The 6,361-nt window shown below is 40.5% G+C and overlaps 1 non-coding gene across 1 annotated transcript; it reads right to left on the bottom strand.

The window, feature by feature from the left end:
• Positions 1-1,468: 1,468 nt before the first annotated feature.
• Positions 1,469-1,541, bottom strand: Trnai-aau. Its single transcript has one exon. It is a non-coding gene; the product is annotated as a tRNA-Ile (tRNA).
• Positions 1,542-6,361: the final 4,820 nt, after the last annotated feature.

The raw sequence follows: 6,361 nt of genomic DNA, 5'->3' as shown, positions 1-6,361 counted from the left end.
ATCTGAATATAATAAAAATTAACTTCTATTTGAATTAGTTAGTTTGATGAAATTAGTTCAAAATTAACTTGCACTTTTTGTAACTACCCCTTCGCGAAATGTTTGAACCCCATCTGTAGTGCATGCTTGGAAACAATATGCGCAACGGGCAACACAAACACCCCTATGGGCAATTCCACGGTTACTCACGTTACATTTTCGTAACGTGAGTAACCGATTTTGTGTGTCTTGTTAATCATACATAACACACTTTTCCGGATGTCATCTTTGGTGCTTAGGTAGGTCTAGGTCTACTCTATCTACCATGGGGATAACAGTTATTAAACCTTTTCAGTAAGGTAATTACAGCCCAAGGAAACTCAAAAGTACATCAAAAATGTAATGTGAGTAACCGTGGAATTGCCCCTATGCATTTTTGCACACCGTGCGTATAGTACTTTGGTTGCTATGGCTATAGTACGGTGCTTTGGTTGCTATGGGTACATACAGTACTTTTGGCCGGGCACTGAAAGATAGCAAAAATAGAAAGTAACATATATGAGTCCCTCTCGGCCAATCAAGACACAGAATCTGTCGGCGAGGTGTTATAAACTAAGATATTAGGGTTCAATGACTGCAAACTGCAAGCCAATAATGTCATCTGGGTGATTGCTGATGTCTATCAGGAAAGATTAAAGATTGAAGTTTAATATTGTAGTAATACTAGTTACATTGTTACTTGCCAGTGAAGATTTCACAGCCAATTCGGAATGTACTTTGCAGCCAATAGGGTCCATTGATTTACTGAATTACTTGATGTCAATGTGATTAATATTGTTGATATCATTTAATTAAAATCATTTCGAGTTTATCAACAGTGTAAATATGTGTCTCTGCCACGTATGTTCGTCCCTTCTACTTAGTTTGTGCGCATGCACCAAAATCTCAGCTAATGCCAGTGACTGTCGTGCGCAAGTCCATTGGCATGAACATACGAGCTGCATGAGCGAGCGTGGATGGACCGCTGAAAAAAGCTTTGTATTTACAAAGACAAAGCAGGATCTGTTTTCCATCCTAAATAAAAATACAAATGAGGTCGCTTGGAATGACAAGAAGGTTTAAACTAACTAATATCATCAGTGCTTCACAATGTTAAACTACGGTACATACCGGTAAATGTTTATTGAAACATACTGGTATATATACATGTTTATTGGAACTTTATCCACATCTGACATGTCTGAAGTCATTACCATTTTGGTTGTGTGGACAGTTCAGGGTTTTTTCGGGGGGGGGGGGGGGGGGGGGGGGGGGTGGGGGGTTGGGGGAGGGAGGGTGGCTAATTGACTAATTGGCATGGCTCAAGAGCACAAAAGCAAATATGTAAATACCATTAAACTATTTAAAAATTGTTTTTTGAAAAACAAAGATACAAAGATAAACTGACTAGGGGAATTGTAACAATTTTTGAAAAGTTGGACAAAGAAACTGACTGGAGTGTGGCTTGAACCCACGACCCCCGAATAATTATTCCAGTGCTCTACCAACTGAGCTATCCAGCCCTATGTTGGCAATGCCCCAATTTGTCAACATCTTTGTTCAAGGGACGCTAGTCAGAAGCCATAAACCGGTCGTAGCCAGGGATCACATCCAAAGTCATGAAACAGACCCAGGAATGGTTATCTGGATATCGCAGGTTTAAACCCTACTCAGTCAATTTCTTTGTTCAACTTTTTCAAAAATATAGTATAAAAGAAAGAAAAAGTGTTTTTCCTAATAATTGTAATTTCCATCGTACGAAAAGTAAGCAAATGTCCCAACAATGACTGACACCCCTAGTGCAAGAATGCGGTCCAAAGCGACATTTACTGAGTTCAGCTGAGTTGAGTTGAGCATGTGTAGCTTGTGAAGAGATCACGTGCAGTGCATCGCAAAATGTGTGCGTGTGACATTACGTCTCTCGCTGAGCCACGTGTGTTAAGTAATTTGGTGTACGCAAAATATATGTGTCATCACTTTTTGTAATATTGATGACCAGGGAGTAGGCCAATAGAAAAAAATCCTCTTTTCAGATCACTTGCTGTTTCAAATGAGTGCAGGCAGGCCAGGATTTGTAACTTGCATGTATATAGACAAAGTCAGAAAAGACAAACCCAGAAAAGTGAGATCAAGCTTTGTGAATGATCACACAGAAACCTGTTTTCTAAAGATGTTTGCATGACCTTTTTATGATGTAGAGATTTGACTTTATGTTCAGTGCTGTAAACTGCTCCTACTTCTTCCAGCATTGGCTATTATCTTTACAGTGGCAGGAACCATACATCCTGCATGTACTGGTACGGTGCATGCTTTCACCTAGGCAAAGGAAAGCTTGCAAGTCTCGTCAGAAAACTGAGTTTCAAGTAAACAAACCTTTCATTTGAAGTAAACAAACCAATCTTTTTTTGTGGTGGAAGAGCTGCTGAGAAGCATGTTCGTTGAAACAATTTGTCCACTTAAAAAATACTTCATAAAGGAATTTTTTCAGAAGCACCTGATCCGCGATTGCATGGTAAGAAATTGCAACGTATTTTGCAAATATTCGATATATTGAACATGAATCGATATTGAAGATATACTGGTATGTATTAATAAATAAAAAATTCCGATACCATACAACCCTGGGAGTCAACTTATTCAGAACAATTCAATCAATTTCACTCACACATTGTACTTCAAATTCATTACTTCAAATAATGCCTTGAATTTCTCAAGTATTGATGGTACTCACCATGTAGCGATGAATTGCAAGTGTTAGTTTCGAAGGGTGACCTTTGTTTGACCTCCAACAGGACCTCCAGGTACGTCACATGCTGGAATGACAAAAACAACAAACCCACAGGAAAATTATACGGAAGATTCTAGTAGAAATGAACAAAAGATATGGAAATGTTCCCATTGTGTATTATCCTACAGCTTATCAAACAAGAGAGATAATGTTGGTCCTCACTTTTCACACTTTTGTCGATTTGGAAACAAGAGATTAGACCACAAAATAAGAATCAAGAATCTTCACACATGCGTTATGCCCCAACTTGGTCGTCGGACCCAGCTTGTGTTGAGACTGTCCCAACTTGAGCCAAACTAGATCATTCAAGTTGCAATGGGCAGGCCTAACTTGGGTTGGGCACTGCTACTCATACATGGATGCTATAGAGGGCGCACATTTACCAACGAGCGTACAAGCGTACGTGATGAGCACATCCACGGCCATCAAGTGTCATCAGACACACTGAGCCATTTTCTACAAGGCTTCCCTGGAAGTTGCTACAAAAAGACAACATGTTTGATCTGCCTCTGAGCTCCCAGGCCCAGCCTGCGATATTGTTTATCACACAACTATCTGGGGTACCTGTGCGCTTTTCTATGGGGCATTTTATTAAAACAAGGCTGCAGTGGAGGCTACTATTTTTCAACTTGGTATGGATTTCGGACTTTATTTCCCTTTAAAAAAATCCTCCGGAGCCTCGGATCAGAAAAGAAAAAGAAAATTACTGCTATACAAGTAGTATCCGACTGAAAAATAACGTTTCTAAGATAAAACTTTGACTTGTTGAAAAAAAAAAGAGCAAAACTTGAAGGGACAGAGCAAGGATTCGAACTCGGTACCACTGATCATTAGCCGGTCTGCATAAACACTAGGCAACGGCGGTGCTCGATGAAATCTTGAAATTCATAAAATACTTTCACACGTGCGCGCACGTAGGTAAAAGGTTACGCGGCGCTCTACAATCATATAACCTTGATTCAAGTCGCCTGAAAAATGGGTACCCTGTACTTTTGTGTAAATAAAATATTCGCATCCCAACAAACCTCATCCCAACGGCCTACTTTACTTTTATCATCGTTTTGCTGGACAAAATCATGGGAAAATTGTTGCTGCCCAAGTTGGGCCTGCCCAACTGGATCACCCAAGTTGGGACAGTCCCAACATATGTTGGGACCGACAAGAAGTTTCACGACTACAGCCAGCATAGTGTGGCACAGGATGCGTGCAATCCGTACATTTTCGTTTTCATGAACTAACGCTGATGTGCCCCTTAATGCCCAAAACTGTCCCAAGAGGGTTTTCACATTTTCAAAAACAAAACTTAGTGATGCATGACCAAAGGAATGCATACAAGATATCAATGGAAAGCTTACTGCTCCTAGCTCATGATAATTCATAAATACCTGAGACAGTTTACCCATTCCTATTGGTCAAGAGCCCGTAAAGTGGGTGGGTTTAAGCCACTGATAAAACACTGACTGGTTTTCAACTCAATTCCTGTGTTCTGCACCATGTAGTACGTGCCGAGCGAGCCAATTTTCATAGGAGATTCTTCGTACTGCGGGCACGAGACACGTACATAGACATGGCCAGAGGGGTGTTTCACCAAACCTGAAGTAAATTGCTGTACAAAGTCGTTCAAGACATTCAAAATGTTATTCAAAACAAAAGGGAATTTTTATTGGGGTTAACCTGTAAAAGATGTTGAGATCCATTGATACCGCTTCGTGTTGTGCATACCCAGAGCGTTTCAAAGCATTCGAATGCAGCGGCGGTGGAATGGGTTTAAAACTGGGGGGCATCACCAAAAAGGGGCACTTGCAAACCCTTGCTGAAATGTCGACATTTTTTTTTCACCGGACACTATGGCCTCCGTAAAATCAAAAGGGGGGGGGGGGGGGGGGGGGGGGGAGGGGGGGGGCTGGTACCATCTTCCAACATAGGGGACACTCTTCCAAACCAATTATTATATGCTAAAAATGCATAATGTGCCCATTTTCAGGCCACATTGTATGGGTTTTGGGACTTGGTTTTCATATTCCTCATTTATATCAAAAATATCTATACCATTATTGGGATATGGTTACTTCTAAAAAATAGTAAGATACTTTAAGGGCATTTTTGTTGTATCTTGAGGGGGCACATTTATGGCCGCAAAAGGGGCACTTGGTAAAATCTGGGGGGGGGGGGGCAATGCCCCCCAGCCCCCCGGGTTTTGCCGCCCCTGTTCGAACATACGTGTGCGTGTATCTGTTTCTACTCCTCAATATGGGATGCGTGTGCGTTCTCTGCGAAACTTTGGCTGCGCGAATACACACAGACAAGGTTAATTGCGTGTTAGGAATGATATCAAAACAACCTGCGAGCTTTATTAAGAATAAAAACGCTCATTACCTGAAATACTGTGATATGATTGGCTTCTACCGAAATCGGTAGAAGCCAATCACAGGGAAAATTAATTTCCATAGACTGTGTACAAACGTGGAACAAACCAGCGCGTACGCTTGGCAGATTGACCAAGTCTGGGTTGCTGCATCACTTGAAAATAACATGAACATGTACGTTTTTAACATGATGGTCCGGATTTGATGCATGAGGGCGCGCGTTATGTACTGTAAGGACGTATGCGATATGCGCTGTGAGTGGATTTACTATAGGCACCGACCGAGTGCAACCCAGACTTGGCCAAGTCTACATTAAGCCCTGCATACTGCACACGCGGGCACCGTGCATAAATACCAAATTTCATTGTAACAAAACCCAATGAAAATTAGCACTCTATCTCCTTTGTTCAAATCCTTAAGCCATTTAAAAATATTAGGTTTTTAAATTTATTTGACCATTTTATACTTTTTTGTAATATATGCGTATCTTTTTTGGAATATCAGTTTATAAAACAGTTTTGTAAAGTCATAGGTTGTGTCAATTATCTGGTGGTTTCAGTATACTCACATAGGCAATTGAAGATTCTCCAAACTTTTTTTTTTTAGTTAATAAGTTATTAAGGTTTTTATGTTTGTGGATACATCTGTAATTCAGTGTCATGCTGCAAAATGTGGAATTTTAATTAATAAACCACATTTGAACTGAGTAAAAGGACTCTTTGTGGTGAATCACGCCTATTCCTTGGTTAGCACAGCAAAGCACTTTACAAAAAGGGTCAACCTTTGGGCCTAAAAACTTACTCCTGGTTGCTTGAGCAGTGTTCCCAAGAGTCAAATCCTTTGTGTTGAGGAACTTATCTTGGCTTCTTCATGTGCAGCATGATTGATGTCCTCTACTAGAGATATTTCATGCACGTCTAGTACACACAGGCCCTGAATGCAAGATGAATGCAACACTGCATTACTCACCTTGAGTTGCTTGAGCAGTGTTCCTAGGAGTCCAATCCTTTGTGTTGAGGAACTTATCTTGGCTTCTTCATGTGCATCATGATTGATGTCCTCTACTAGAGATATTTCATGCACGTCTAGTACACATAGGCCCTGAATGCAAAATTTAAAAAGTGAGAATTTTCAAAACCTGATAAACAGTACTGTCAAATCTTCAAATACACGCAATGTATATAAAAAT

The sequence above is a fragment of the Patiria miniata genome, unplaced genomic scaffold, assembly GCF_015706575.1.
Source record: "Patiria miniata isolate m_02_andy unplaced genomic scaffold, ASM1570657v1 HiC_scaffold_8, whole genome shotgun sequence".
In the NCBI taxonomy this organism is placed as follows: Eukaryota; Metazoa; Echinodermata; class Asteroidea; order Valvatida; family Asterinidae; genus Patiria; species Patiria miniata.
This window is presented reverse-complemented; position numbering and strand designations above follow the sequence as displayed.